Source organism: Falco punctatus (genome assembly GCF_963210335.1).
Source record: "Falco punctatus genome assembly, chromosome: 4".
Lineage (NCBI taxonomy): Eukaryota > Metazoa > Chordata > Aves > Falconiformes > Falconidae > Falco > Falco punctatus.
In genome coordinates, this window is record NC_137583.1 from 9,806,513 (window position 1) to 9,823,276 (window position 16,764).

General features: G+C 35.7%; 1 protein-coding gene across 12 annotated transcripts in view; it reads right to left on the reverse strand.

Moving 5' to 3' along the window:
- The window catches only part of ERC2 (ELKS/RAB6-interacting/CAST family member 2), a 481,052-nt gene that overhangs the window by 109,927 nt on the left and 354,361 nt on the right, over positions 1 to 16,764 (reverse strand). The window lies entirely within an intron of this gene.

The following is a 16,764-nucleotide window of genomic DNA, read 5'->3' on the forward strand; positions in this document are numbered from 1 at the left end:
TGCTGAAAGAGAGAATTCAACATTATCCTTTCTGGAACAGAAGATTAAACAAAATGAAAAATTAATGTCAGTATCAAGTGCTAAGAAAGTTTATCTATGCCTGCCTTAATTCTTCCAAAAAGAGAAACATATATAGGCTATTATTGTATTCATTACAAAAACCTTTCATTTAACAGTAGAAACCAATGCTTTGGTTAATACTGAACTGCTGTATTTTTTAAAAGTAGGAAACACTATGTAAAAATATCTAACAAATACAATAGTTAAAACATTAAAAACTACATTCAAGTACTAAAAAGCCGGTAAAGGCATAATTGGTTTGGCTCTTCTGCTCATTTTAAAACTATACTGTGTGAATACTGCTCATGATTCCATAGTTAAGGTTGACTTAAGCTTATCCTTAAGGCAGAGAGTCGTATTATTTAAATACAAAAGAACAAAGTATATTTCTCCCCAAATTACTTCCATGCTTCTGAACATTAGTGGAAGTTACTTTGTAATGAACAATCACTAACAGCTACAATTGTTTGGGAGGAATAGAGTGCATATGATGTTTATAAAGTCTGACACATTCAGTTCACATTTACAGGAAGCAGACTAGCTTGAAGCAAGAGAGTTGAAGAACAAGGAACTTAACATACCAGTGCTGACTACCTAAGTGAAAAGTATAACAGTGTAGTGTATGGGAACTTAATTTCACATATGCTGACAATACCTCCAAAATAAATAATCTCTTCTGTTTTCTAAGCCACTGTCTCAGCCACTCTGTATAAATAGAGAAAATTACTTGTTCTGCTCTGCAATCGATACAGTGTATAAAACACACGGAGGAACTGCTAATAGATATTTTCTCAGTTTTTTCAACATGTGATTATTAATGGTTATAATCAGATCTTCTGTTGTTAGCCAGTGAATTTTTGTTGGACCTGGAATGCTGAACACATAGTAATTTTTGAAGACTTTCCATCCAACTGTAATCTACATCATTAGCTGCCAATCTTTTTGCAACTGAAAATCTCTTTAGGAGTAATGCCCCACTGAGTGATCCACCTTAACATTCTTCCCATTCACAACCCTGAGCTGTTGCCACCTGTCTTCTTTCTTAGTGGGTAATGCTGCCACTTCCATGTAACCTCAGTACCCACAGCTCATCTGTACCCACTGTACATCCTGCAGCTGTGCCAGCACCGTCACTAAGTCAGAAAGCTGGCTAGCCTGAAATCTCTGCTCATTTCCAGCCAGCTGATACACAAATGGACAAACCTAAAACCTACCTGGCAGAGCAGGTTTACTCTTTGTAGTACCTCATCATTAGGTTATGTCATTATCTGGTAACTAAACATCAGGTTGTCATAGGACAGTCAACTGAATAAATCAAACCACCATCAATTTCAGCTGAAAACAGTTCCCAAAGTTCAATGTTGTACCTAAAAACGACCAATTCTCTGAGTTGAAAGACGGACAGAACTCCAACTGTGACCCCACCTCCTTTCAGGAAACAGTTTAAATTCCTCAAAGGACCCAAGCATATATTTGTATTGTTAAGACAGGTCTTAGTTTTTCAAGTAACAGAACAGAGCTGCAAGCAACTATGACTTTTTCCAAGTCAGCAAAAAAGTGATTACCAACAATGACCACTGGCACTTCACTGGCGATTTCTTAAAGACATTAATACAATTTTCTAGTTAAAAAGCTGTGGCCTTCATTTTCTAAAGATGGATCTAACACTAATCACCTTAAAATAAAGAAGCTGCAATCTCTTTAGCCTAATGATTAAAGAAAAATTAAGTTTTTGGAAAACATTCAAAATACCCCACAGATCCCCTTTGCACAGAAACTAAACTGGTGAAAATCCTACAAAAGGCTACAAAACTCTTGGACTGGGTAAATATTGCTTATTCCAATCAGCTCAGATCAGTTTTAGGAAACACTACACAAGAAAATATTTTAAGTAAATCTCATTAGTCACAGACTGTGCCACTGCCCAGCACAAAGTCACAGCTTCCCAGGTATAGCATGATTATAGCCCACAATAATGAAAATAAACATAACCATACTCTCAGGAGTCAGACAAAGTCAACATCTTCTGATTGAGCAGAATGCCCATAATAATACAGGAAATAAGAGAGCTTGCTGGCAGGCTTTAGAGCAAACAGGTAGCACCCACACACAAGAAACATAAGTCCTTCGCTCTTTGTTTGATATACCGCTGACCCATAGACTCGAGATAACACTTCTCTATCTTCTCCAGCCTTAACCACAGTAATACATGGGCTAATCTAGTACAGCAGAGCTTGAGGGAAGCAATAAGTTTCATATTGCTTCTGCCAGGAATCCCCAGAAAAATTATCAGAATGCGTCTTCTGTGTATAATAAAATAGAGATATTGAGAATTCCAGGCCTGGTCTTTTCCTATTCAATACAGACAAGCAATAGTAGAGCTAACTAAACCACAGCAACCCTCTAGTGTAAACAAACTCCAGCTGTTAGATTTGGTCCAGGTCTAATTCTGAAAAGGGACCCCAAGGATGCTAGTCCTCATAAGGTCACCATGTGGTATTAATTGGACTAATGTGCCTTTCCAAGCACCTTTTTTTGTCAAAGACTCTTGGTTCCCAACGCTACATCTAGACTGCACAGCTGGTGCACATTATTCTCCAGCTCATCCAGACCAAAGGCCTAGTTTTTACAAGGTCACAGGATCAGAGGGCACAGCAGCTCTCTTCTATCTCATATTCTAGAGTTTCCTTCCTGTGGAAGTTAAGTATAAAGGTGAGTTGATGGGATTACATGCAGATCTCATCCTGCCATATTCAGAGGTATTCTTGGTTCTCATACTTGCAGCACTGTCCATCAACAAGAGGCTCCCTTTGAGAAGTGTAAAGCTCTGTTTTAAGAAAACAAGTATTTTAAAATGCCAAAGGGAAAGACCTCATGTGTCCAGTTCTTCCTGGTTCTGGCTTTGTCCATCCCTCGCAGACTTTCCATAGAAGGTATACCTCATGCAAAACACAGCTGGGCAGGCAACGTGTCCAACGGACATTCTCCTACAAAGAAGGTCTCACTTCAGACATGGTCAGTTTAAATGACGAATATAGCCAGCCTATCAAGGGCATCTGACTGCGTAAAGCCTAAGGATTGTGGAGATTTTGGCAATGGAACAGGAGAGGTGTCAGGGTCAGAGCTTAGGTGTGAATTAGTGCGGTCCTAAGAAAGAAAGTCAAGCAGCTGCTTCAGATTAGCATAACCATGGGCATTATCTTCTTCTAGAACCCTTCCCCATTTTCTTTTGCAAAGTGGGATAATATGGGCTTAAATTATATTCTGGAATAACCAGAATTTCTGTGTTATGTTCATCAGGAAAAAGTGAACTCTGTGGTTACAGGAAGAAATCACTGGTCCAGCTACTACATCTGTTTATAAATTAATTTTATTACATATAAAACAGACTGATATCATCAGTCTAACTCACGGTACTTTTACTTCCCAAATACTAACGTTTTCATTATACTTTCACCAGCAAATGTTTATACACCATGTCTCCATCAACAAGGACAACATGTTAAGAGCTTACGAAGAATCTCTCAAACACAGCTTCCATTCTCTCACAGTACACATTTGGTGTTACGCAGCCTTATTCTTTCTTAATTTTTAAAACATTTAAAATCTGTAGAAAATTAAGTCAGAATATTTATAGGCATTCATAAGGTATGCAAATACCACCAAAAATCAGGAAACAAAAATTAAAAGGAGTACGAAGGATCTGATGACAATTATACTGAAAACGTTAATTACATCCCAAACCAAGGACTTCTGTAAGCTGCAAACTTACAGTTCTTTACTAACTAGAAATGATGAGACTTACAACTGCAGTAGTGAAAATATTATTGCTTCTGTAAACTCCAAGCTGAAGTATAAAGTAGATATGTAATCTTCAACTCCCTAAACACTCCAATTTGGCCACTAAAGATGCTGTTTTACATTTCCAAACATTTTCCCCTGTCACTACTTTTTATACTTCAGTTCTCAGGTTGTAAGTATTTGTTACTTGCAAAGCAACTCCTTTTGAACACAGAATCATGGGAGGCATTTGTTACTAACTGCTAATGCAGCCTGCCAAACAAAAACTCCCTGCTGGTGACATGACCACCTAGTGACCTCTAAAAATGTTTTAACAATGTGAAAAATATCTCCCTCTTGTAGGAAACAGCAATTTTTTAAATTAAATGTACATTGAATGTTCGCTTACATACAGATAAATGGTATTCAGAGTCACCTTCTCTGTTTCCAATTTCAACCTTTGAAACCCAGCCCAAACCTAAATAAATAAACGTTGATACTAAGAGGAAACTAAGAGCTCAAGAGCCTTGTGATTTCACAAACAGCTTTTTTCCATTTTCTAAAATCTAAACTTCGAGCCAGACATAGAACAGGTAATGAAAAGAAACAAGTTTGGCAGCCCCTATGTGGGTCTAGGCTGAAAATATGTGAGGCAAAAATAAGTGGCTATAATTTGGCAGATTCAAACTCTTTAAAAGTTTGCAGCTTGCTAGACTGATTTTTTTTTTTTTTTTTTTAGTACGTAAAATTTGCAAATTGGAACACTATAACTATGTTGAAAAGTGACTGTTAGATAATGCCACCATAATCAATCTTGCAGACATCACTGTACCATTATCTATCCCTTATGCAATAGTATCACAAAGAAAAAAATAAATTAGGATGCCTACTTACATGATAATGAGCATCTTATGCTAAAATATGCTATATTTCTTTAATATTCTTTGAGAAATTTTTTTTGAGTTACCAGGACACTGACAGTTTTCAAGTAAATACCTTTTTAGATAATTATATTTTATTTATTTTTTCTTATTTGGAAGACACTGGACTAAAAAAATAATGCTACCTGATACCTTTTTAACAAAATATAACACTTCCTGGAATATTTACCTGTAATTACTTCAGATCATTCATAAAGAAAAAAATTGCCAGTCTCACTCTATCACATATTTCTATTTTTGCTAAGAATAATGACACAGCTAAGGCACAGGTGGTGAATCTCTCTCCTACCCAGAACTACCTGGTCCTCTGTTACAGTAATGTATCAGGTTAAAACAGGCTTTGCAGGCTAATGCCACAAAACTGACAGAAGTCACAGCTCCTTCCATGTCATGGACATGACTGAACATAACTGCAAACATGCCATATAAAGTTAAAGGACTTTAGTCCTATTAAAAGAAAACATTGTAACATTTTCTCATATCTATGCTTTCAATGAAAAGTCAAAAGAGCTGAGATTAGAGCAGAGCAGCTGAAATACTGATACCCCAAATACTCCAAAGGAACTACCCAGGGATTCTGAACACACTGAGTAAAGTCCATACTACATCAACACGCTATAATCAATGCACAACATCATACATTTGCTAAGATATAACTATGGCTTTCAAAAACGTTCTACTGTGCTAATTAGCAATCGTACTCACTTTAAAGCATGGATAATTTTAATGGGGTCAGGAAGAACATTCTTTCAAGTACTATGATGAGAACAGAACTTTTTATCTAGGCACAATTCTATGTCAGTATATAACACAAGCAGCAGCGTATGCAGGTTTTATACACAGCGAGTGTGTAGCTACTAACAGCTTTTAAGAGAAGTACTCTGATAAGGAGTTCCAAAACCCTATTCTAAACCTTATTCATTGGCTCCAGCATACGTCTGCTTGATTCTTCTATTATTCCAAAGCAAAAAATAAGTGTTATTTACATTTCTATAATTGCATCAACTGCCAAAAAGTAAAAGCATATAATTCAAGTTCTGAGTAACAGAACACGATGTTGTTCACAAAAATAAGACCCAAGGCATTGAATTATTTGTCTTCTTTAACCCTGACCAACTACTGTTATCTGGGCAGCCTTACGCTGGTTCCCACATCTATCTGAAAGCAATCTGGAGCAAGGTGTTCTGCATTCAGAGGCACACTCTGAAACAATATTCAGTATACACATCTGATATAGACTGTAAGATAAATACACCTCATCTCCTTTGCTTCTGATGCAAGACACACTTGTGAAAATACAATCATAAACTGCTTAAAAAAGAAAAACAATCTCTGTATTGCAATACTTTTGCATCAAAGTAGAATCTTCTAACTTATGTGACGTGATGCCCTTTTGATATTAGTATGAGAACATATTCTCAAAGCCATTTCTCACCTGTAATTTAAGTGTGCTTTTATAGGTGAGGTACAGAGGTTTGCATAAAGCTCTTTAAATCAGATCTCCAGCCTGCACACATTTTGTAAATTCCACTAAAACTGCAGGGACTGTCCTAGTTCAGACTTAATGGTCTGGTACATAAACCTTGTACTGAGCCAAACTACCTTACATTAAAAGCTGGAAACATGTTATTATGATTGTTGGGCTTGTATTTCTTGACGCAAACCAGCAGAATTTAAAAAAAGCAGCATATTTTAATGTTTTTATATACTTATTAATATATTGTATGCAATTTTTTTCTCTCCACAGTTACTTCATAGGTTTGACAATAAACTGCAGCAAGACATCTCACAAATTCCATCTCCAAATAACAGTATTACTGACTCTCTGCCTAATATATTATTACGTTTTATTCATCCTGCTAGAACTACTGCACAGGAAGAACTACTCAAAGTTTTCTTTCTTCTTTTTTTTCACAACAGTGGGAGACATGCCAGCTGGGACATTTTAAGTCTCTTTCATTAAAAAAAGGTTAAGGTCAAAATAAGTATGATAAACATGGTAGTTCATCTTCTCAAAACTCAAGATGAAAGACTACATACAGAAGAGAATATTTTAACCTCACTAGCTGTAAAATCTTTTTTTTTTTTTTCCTTGTACATAATTAGAAGCAAAATAGACTTGGGAAAAAACATTTTTGCTATAAATTTTTTGTCTTTAAATGTACTCAGTAGTTAATTTAACAACTGTATGTCTTAAGTTTATTATATGTTTTCAATTATCTAAATGACTGACACTTTCAAGTTTTATGGAGGATTATGAAGAGTGGCATACTTAAAGAGAAAAGAAATACATTTTCCCATTGTAAAAGAAAAAAAAAAGTTTAAAAGAGAACTCACATTGTGTTTTTGGTTAAAATTTCTAAATGCTATGTCTCAGAGTTCCTTGCCTGTAGGAATATACTAAAATACAGTAAATCCCTACACTTTGGTTTCTTATACTAAAATTCTTTGTTACAAGAACATTGAAACATGTTTTCACTCACTTTCTTAAAGAAAAAAACAGCCCAAAGGTTATCAGACAAATGGGGACAATAGATTAACTTCCAAAGAACTATATTCTGTTTCTTGTAAAAGAAAAGTAAATTTATAGCACATCAAGCTTTTATTCCCAAGTGAATATAATAACTGGAATGCGAAAGTCTAAAACTGGCAGCAAGTAGAGCTGGTCAAAGCATATGTAATGAAACTTGAAACTAGGGAAAGAGATTTGAAAGGTTAAAGGGAGATAGGGTGGGAAGCTAGCAAGGCAGACCTGTTCTCCCTCAAAACCATAAGAAAAATCTTCAGTACAGTGAAAGCAGCATGGTTGCATAAATTTGAAGTGACAGATTCTTCTGGACTATGGTGTTATTTAAAGTGGGAGGATAGTGGCAAGGACCCATGGAACACTACATAGGAGCAGCTGTTTGCCCAGTCTTATGGGTTAAAGTGAAAGGAGAAATATCAAATGGACCACATTAAATTAACTTTACCTCAAGGAATGATGTATGAATTACCCATGGAGTGATAAAGAGAATAAAAGGTTCAACTAGCTATTTTCCAAAAATACACTGCCACCAAACCCCACTGTTAACCCAACAAAATACATTGTTACTTTTTAGAATTCCTTTAAATGATAAAATAATTTTAAATCATGGAAGTTTTAATAGATCTAGTAATTACTTTTAATGGATGACATAAGTCATGTAGCATTAGTAAAATGTCCACGAACAGCTGACATACAATTCGTTAAGGCAAGGGGGAAGCCTTGTAGTTAGTACAGTTATAGAGAAAAGGCCGTTCAAAATGGTGCCAAGAGTCAACAACTAATAGCATAACTCTGTTCTGATTTACATACCATATACACTGGGATGATTGTCAATTAAGAGTGCGTAAAATTGGGTAAGAATTTAGTCTAAAGTGCCCTCTTGGGCTAATTACCGTGAGGTGCTCAACACGAGGCAACTCTAGCGTGGATGCAAAGGGAAATCTGAGCTCATGCAAAGTGCAGCAATCCATTTAGTAAGTTGTATATTTTAGACAGAGATCTTAACACCAGTACTCCATGACCTGCACTGGCTGTCTGCCAACCTCTGGGTGAAACTGAAAGTGTTTTGATCTACAAAGTCTTAAATGGCTTGGCACCTGCTTACTTGAAAGATTCCCTCTTATCCTTCCTTTGTGCTGGGCAGCATGAGAGACCCAGCACGAGAGTCTTCCCTATGGAAGTGTGTGTGTGGAATTGCGGGGGAGAAGAACAGGGATGAGGGAAGAACAGAAAGCGTTAATAAGTGTTCTCTCACTTGTGCAAAAAACTGCACTTCTTGATGTGAAACAGTCCATGAGGTTACACTATAAGGACCATTATTTTACTTGAGTGCCTGAAGAGGGTATGATTTCCTATTCCTGAATATTTGATGAACACACTAACTGTACTGGCAAAAATTCAGTCTTTGACTTCATGAATGGTGAAGTTATTCTGAGGTTCTCTTTATTCCCTGGCTTCATTTACAGAGTTTCCTTGAAAAATGCTAAAAAAGTACTTTGAGTGGTATATGATTTTTTTTTTTAAGTCATCACTACACAGCTAAATGATAAAATAATAACAAGGCTCGATATTTTCACATGATGTCCTAAACCTATAGCAAAAGTCAAATGGGTGTTATTAAAACCTCCACATTTTTATCAATGCTTAAGTACACCTTACCCCCAGCCAATTAAAGTCTCTGCATTCAATAGTGCTACTCTGAATTTACCTCTGTGTTTTAAGGTTGAAGCACCGCATTTAATGTAAAGACAGACATTAAGATACAAAGTAAATTATACACCAACAATTTCCAGATAAATGCCATGTGCACAACATCAAGGAAAAAGACTTGAAGATTTTGTAACTGAATGGTTGGAATGGTCAATGAATAGAGCATTGATTTTGTGACTGTTTAAAAGACACTTTCACCACATAACACATAATGCTTTTGTATACTTGGCAACCAGCTCTTACTTCAGCTTACAAGCACTTAAAAGGTACTGAATCAGGATAAGGATAAGTAGCCATAAAATTCAGTTGTTATTCAATATATTATTGCACTATTTTCACATATACCCTTGAGGAAATGAGAGCAGAAACATGCTGCACAGTTAATACACAGTTCAGCTACGAGACTACTGTATTCAAGCAGTAGATAAAGTCTGGGAGATGTCCCATAGGATTTCCCTATTAAATACTCATCTGTGATTTAATCTAGTTAGCCACAGGGTGTCAACACTGGTCCACACAGAGGCAGGTTCAATGAATTTGTATTTGCCAGTTTAAAAATAAATCTTAAATAAAACAAACTAGAAATAACAGTTTGAACAATTTGACATATACAATAAACACATGGAATGACTTACAAGGGAAAGAGACTGAAGCACAGAGCAAAAGTGAGTTCAACAGACACCCAGTCTTCCTACTTAAGCAAGCAGTAAAATTGAATCAAATTATTTTTGCTTAGAGCCAATGGGACTGGGTACATGATTGAGTCAAACAGAGTATAGGTAACAGGGAAGAAGCAAGATTAGAATAAATGGAAAACAGTATCAGGCGTTTTCTTCACCCCGTTATACTGCTGTTCTCCAAATTCTTTCCCCAAAGACAGCACAAAACCAATTTAATTTTTCAAAGCTGATCATGCTATACAGTAAAACCATAATTGAACAGTATGTGTTCAGCTGATTAATCTGGATGCAAAATAATCCAAAATAAAAGTTCCATCTTACTGATCTCATACATGCAAGATGACAGCGCAGTACACCCATTACTGAGCAAACCCAGCTACATTTTAGCTGAATGAGCTAATAATAGCTGTTTAGATACAAAGATTACTAAATCTTCAGATTTTCTTTATATAGAGTACTTTCTTCCAAATTTATTGATACTGTGATATGAGGTAAAAATGTAGAATGCAGCAATAAAGAATGTATTTGCATAATCTATTTTAATAGTAGAGAACAGACTAATAAAGCAACAACTAGGTAAAATTCATATATGAAATAGTAACACATGGGACATCAGGATAAGAGTAGAATAATTTAATTGTAATATCTCTGGGCATTCTCAGACAGACTTCCTGCATATTGCTTTTAGCATGAAAACACAGTCTCTGTGATAGGGTGGTGTCTTCAAAAAAACTTACCAGACTTTTAAACAGAATAGACCTGAAAAACGAGTGAGGTAGCATGTTAAGTAAAGGATACTTCATAAAATTAAATCACTTGTAATCCTTCATAATTTCAGTTGCAAACCTCAAGATCAGCCGGCATACATGGCACTTCTGCCTTTTTTACAGTGGATGTTAATTAAGACCCACTTAAGAACACATGCATCAGAGCTACTCGTTTGTGCTGTCCACAGGAGATAGGCCCACTACAAGTTTCAAAAATGTGGGGAGACACTAACTGACGTACTGTCATAGTAGTAATGTAAAGTCATGGTAGTAATAATTTGCAAGAGGTGATAAGCACACACATTTGACAGTGATGATAACTGACTACTCAAAAATTCAATACACCTAAAGCAAAACAATTTTATATAAAAATAAATGGTGACTTTTGATGTTGTGGCCAAAAGTTGAGTTGAAAGAGTTTGGGATTTATTGCTACCCGAGATCAATTATACTGTACTAGTCCTTACCTGGGCTTCACCTTATGTCCTTCTTTAAAGCACAATATAAATCTATAATCCTAGAAAATTCAAAAACTTGTTTAGGTTACAGTAATACATTTCATCTTGATAGTTTTTAAGTCTAACAAGCCTTTACACTGACCATTAATTCTGGGCTGGAATAACACAGCTGATTATTTGAAAGTGTCATCTTTCTGTTCTCCTTAAGCAACTGTACCTTACGCAAAACCTTCCTACGAGAATGATCATTCAGTCTGTGTGTCAGAGATCACAATTTTTTCTCTGCAGAGAGAATTTATAAAGAAGCAGTGAAGCAGTTTTAAGATCTTCTGCTAACAGACAGTTCTTTGCTTGACCTTGCTCTTTGCTCTATCATGTTTACATTTTCTACTACAGTATGTCTCTAATCCCTAAAGCGTCCCTAAGGGAACTTTACTGTTTCTTAAGTCATGCTCGACTGCTGAACTTTGCAAAACACAGCCAAAGAACAAAAAAAAAGTACATGAACTAACAACAACAAAAATTTTTCTATCTTAATTTTCTCCCAATTAAATATTAGGGGGTGGTGGGGGGGTGTTTCTTACTTTAAAAGATCTGCAGTTATGATAGTCATCCATTCTGTATTTTCCTTTCATGAAAAACTTTAATTTCCAAAGATTCAATGTCTCATTATTATTTATTTATAAATGACTCTTTATTATGCTAAGCAGTTTTGTGGCATAAAATTAAGGAATTATTTTAATTCACAGAAGTAACTTTCAATAATCATATGCAGCTCACAGCTTTTAGAACACAGGTGTGACTAACTGGCCTGCTAAATACTTAGAATTTCAATAAACTGCTTCAAGCTACCTATGAGAGAGACTACTCTCCATTATATATATATATATATCTTTAAATGATCCTGTGAAAAGTAACATTTAAAACAGTTTCATTATTATTCCCTTAGTACACCACAAGAAAATCTTGCATTGATACCACTGAAGATTAAAAATTACATTCTCTCTCCATGTTGCAATCATAAAAATACTTACACAGAGGCTGTATCATGTCTCTCACCTGTGATATTGCTGCATAAGTTAATGCTACTTGGAGAATTTCACACTGCAGAAGATGATTTAGTTTTGTATTTCTTCTATGTTCTTATATCTTTGCCTACATATGCAAAAGAAATCTAAGCTCTCAAGGAAACAATTATTGTCAACAGGCAATGCATTAAGCACATTTGAAGGCAGATGATGAAAACAGAAAGATAACTCAGCACCTCTCACAGTGCAGATATGGTACACTAGAGCCGAGGTAATGAATCTTTGCTAACTGCAGGCAGGGCAGGGTTTTCAGAGAAAGATGAACTGTTAACATCCACAGAAAAAGACAGCTGTTATAAGCCTGTGGACACAATGACTGAAAACTGTCATACATCTTTGACCTCCTTACGTGCTCTCAGCCTTCTTATATATCTCTCCAGAACAGTTCCACATTCTCATGTCTAGTACTAACAAGTCTAGTAGTAATATGTCCAGTACTGTTAGAGCACACCCAGTACAGTTAGAACACCAGGCATGAGACAATGATGTGTGTCTTGCACCTGTCCTAGATTCTACAAATTACTTTGGAAAAGTTACTTAAAGGAAAAGGGTATCCACAAGTTTAAAGCTACACTTGGAAACACAACGGACTTCCTGAGGAAAATACCTCAGTAAGTAATAGCCGATCTGTGGCAAACAGAATACATTGCTAACAGTGTCTCAACTGTTCACCAAGGTGCTGAAAACTCACATGCTTTCAACACAGCGATACACCTTGTTCTCAGCTTTTTGACCAAACATTCCTGAGTCTGAGCAATGAAGACACTGCCACCTCAGAGTAAAGAAGAGAAGGCTACCTAGATTCAGGAACCTCTCTGTTACACCTAGTGATAAATCTCATATAGGAACTTGTTCATGACAGGTGACCCAGAGTATGAATCAGAAAAGCTAGTGCTGGCAAGACTTCTAGAATATTTCTTGAATAAGTTTTCCATCATTGACCCAGTCATTTCAGAAAATTCTACTGATCTGTTGCTTGTGTAGATACATACACAATTATTTAAAACTGGCTTGTCATTTCCTATATCACTTCTAACTTACAAAATAGAAATTGCATTAGGCGTGTTGCAAGAGTTAAGTACATCAATGTTATCAGGATACTTAGACATAAAGTAGTTGAGTGAAATATATATACAAAATAGAGATATTATGCAACTTTAAATAATGTATATTAGCTAAAGAAATACACCTTTATTCTTCCTCCTAAATCTGAAATATCCTGAGTAAAAGTTTCCACAAGGAGACCAAGTAAACTTAAGAATTTGGATAGCAATTTTTTTCATGCTTATATGTGGTGCTATGATTCAGGGGCCTGAAGATTTTACCTGCTAGATATCACCTTTCCATTAAAATGATTTCTTGCTTTTCATACAGCGAGACTAGGAATACCAGACCTTAACACAACACATGCAACTACACAAAATGTATCTTGTTTAAAGAACTTAGGAAATCTGGCTTTCAGAAACCCCTATACAGTAGGACTGATTGCAATTTAAGGCATTCAGATTTCAAGGAATGCAAAAATACCCAATGTGAAAGTTCTTCATTGTTTAGAGTTCTAGCTTAAACATTTTATTTTTTACAACATCTGGCATACACAGAATGAGCAATGGTATGTTATGGTAACTTTTGTCAAAAGGCACGTAAAAATCAGCGTATATATACATAGATACACAATGTTTGGCTATATTCTGATACAAGAGAAGGTGACAGATTTGGGAGTTACAGCTGAAGAATGGGTGTTTTTATAAGGAATAAATTAATCCCTAGTGCCATTCTACTGATCTACCAGAAAAAAATCCAGGGATTAATCTGGCCCAGGACACCAACTGCAATAGTAAAATTATTTTGTGGCTGCTTTTCAATGTGGATTTATTATCCCTTACTGTGCAGATATACATTGTCAATAAATAATGTCTCTGTTCACCTAGCAAAAGGCCTTTCTTCTCAAAAAACTATGTATGGTAAATATGTGTTCTGGCACTTTCAACTTTTATAACATCATCTTCAAAAGAGATTTCAAAGCTTCCTCTACTAGTATCACAAAATAACATCAAATTTGGTTTTTCTTCTAAGAATCCCATTAAGTATAATTTGCTGTATTAATAATGATGTTTACATCTCTCATTTAGGAACATCCATGAGCTTTGACTCTGCCGATGATTACATACATGCTTGACAAAAGTCAGCGGAAGTAATTGCATTCTAAAAATTAGGTAATACTTAAACGCTGGCAGAACAGAATGATACTTTGGTTCAACTGAAAAATAATAATAAAAAAAATTATTTACAAATATTTCTTAAAGTGTAAAATTAAGTCCTAAGAAAAACTGCAATAACATAAAATGGGAAAAAAGAGTTAGTTTAGACCAATAGAAATTATAACAAAGAAACAAATGAGAGAATACTTTTAAATGACGGTGTATGTTCCATCTTTGAGCTCCCAAATATGACAGCATTATCATGATAAAGTAATTCACAAACCACAGAAATTAACCAGAATTTTCCCATATTTCATCAAAATAAGTGTATTCTATTTAATTTTCCTGACATGTTTCATAGTCCCACACATATTAAATTGCCTGGAGCATCACCCTCAGCTCGATCCTGAATTTCATCTTTTGGTTCTATTTCAACTAAAGTACTAATTTGGGATTCAAGAACCCAAACCAGAAAAACAATATGTATCTTCCAAAGGAGTACATATTTAATAAACTCAAATAAATGAAATCCTAGCAATTGTCATACATGTTTAAACAGGAAAAGCATTGTGTTTATGCATAAATGCCAACAGAACATTAAGAGCCATAAATATAACCAATTTTTCTCAAGCTGTGACAGGGTAATTAACTCATACAATCACAGAATGGTTTGGGTTGGAAGGGACCTTAAAGATCATCTAGTTCTAAACCCCTGCCATGGGCAGGGACACCTCCCACTAGACCAGGTTGCTCCAAGCCCCATCCAGCCTGGTCTTGAGCACTTCAAGGGATGGGGCATCCACAGCTGCTCTGCGCAGCCTCTACCAGCACCTAACCATGCTCACAGTGCACATCAATTATTAGTATACCTATTATTGACATCTTAAGACTTCATAAACTTATGTACCATTTTATCAGGAAGAAAGTTTACTGATACAAATCTTCCTTTCCCTGTCCATTGTTTCCATACAGGTCCAGGATTTCTGGGTTGGTGCAGAATCCAGCCAGCCCCAAATACTTCCTTGGAAGAGTCTTTCTTTGTGAGAGCTGTCGGACTGCTTCCTGCTATGCTCAACAGTCCCTCTGCTCAAACAGCTAAACTACTGCTTCTTGATGTGACTCTTTGGTCCTTACCAGAAATCCCTTCCTCCAAGCTTTTTCCTCCATCCGTGCTTACCTCTGGCCCACGGAAAAGCTTTCTCCCCTCACCTAGAACACAACTGCATATAACCCTGTTATTTGTTTTGTACAGGAATGCAACACAAAGGGAGACTCAAAAAAATCAAAGATATGTCAGGACTGCACCTTTCAGACAAGGCAAAATCATTGGATGTCTGCCACAGTTGTTTTGTTTAACAACTTACTTCCTTTGAAAAGCTAATCTACTATTTATGCATGGGACTGATTTTTATCTTCACCGAGAACACTTTGCGTGCAATCTCTGAACAATGCTTATTTATAGTTCTTCAAATTATGATTTTCTCTTATGGAAATTATTTGCAGATATATAATCTAGAACAGTATTTCAATATATGCAAGCAATTCTATCTAAAAACAGTTTCACAGAAAACAGTAAGAAATAGTTCACAATTAGAATTCAAAAAGAGAAACTCCAGTGTATCCAAAGTAATTTCATAACTTATAAGTAGTATTCAAAATTTAATAGAAAAATAAACAGGTCTTTACTCAGAAGTGCATTCATTGAAATTCTTATCAATTTCTACAGCAAGGCATTTACTATAAGTTGGTATTTTGCACTGGAGAAACAGGAGTTCAAAGTACATTTTGTATATGAAAAGCAAACTGACACAATATTGGTCAGCATCCTGAAACCATAAAAGCCATGGTTTTAATTTCAGGATAGGAACAGTTTCTATTTTCAACAATTCTGTTTTATTTTGGTCATGTGTGTTTTTTCCCAGTGATATATGGATAGTGAATATAACCTTTTTCTTTTTTTAAGAAAGTGCAATGCTGAATTTATATTAGGAGGCCATCATTTTATCAAACAAACTTTCTCAAGGGGGGATGTTATTTTCATCACAGTTTGTCAGGCTTTCCTTTTCAGTCATCAATATATAATTTAAAAAAGGATATACTGCCTAGCTCCTAAGCAAGGAATAATCATATTACATTGCCTGAAGCATCACCTCCAGCTTGATCCTGAACTCACTGCATAGGTATATTTCCATTGCAAAGTCTCCACAAATTGTTCAGTGTTTTAATAGCTTGTTCCCCAGATATGCTTTTTCCTTAGCCTTTCCAAAACTACAATGTCAGACAATATGATAAACGTAGCAATACAATGGAGAAATCAACTTTGTACACCAAGAGTCACAGATGATGCAGTTGAAAAATTAGGCAAAGGCAAGAACAAGCAGTGAAGTCTGTCTTGCTTCAAATGATGTTTGCTGGCTCAAGGGGCTTGTATGCAGCCATGACCTAACGCAAATTAAGTAACTCCGAAGTAGGACAACTGTGGCTACATCAGCACAGTACTGCATCCCAGCTAACAAGACCTGACAAGGTTAATTGTTTCAGATAGTGATGTA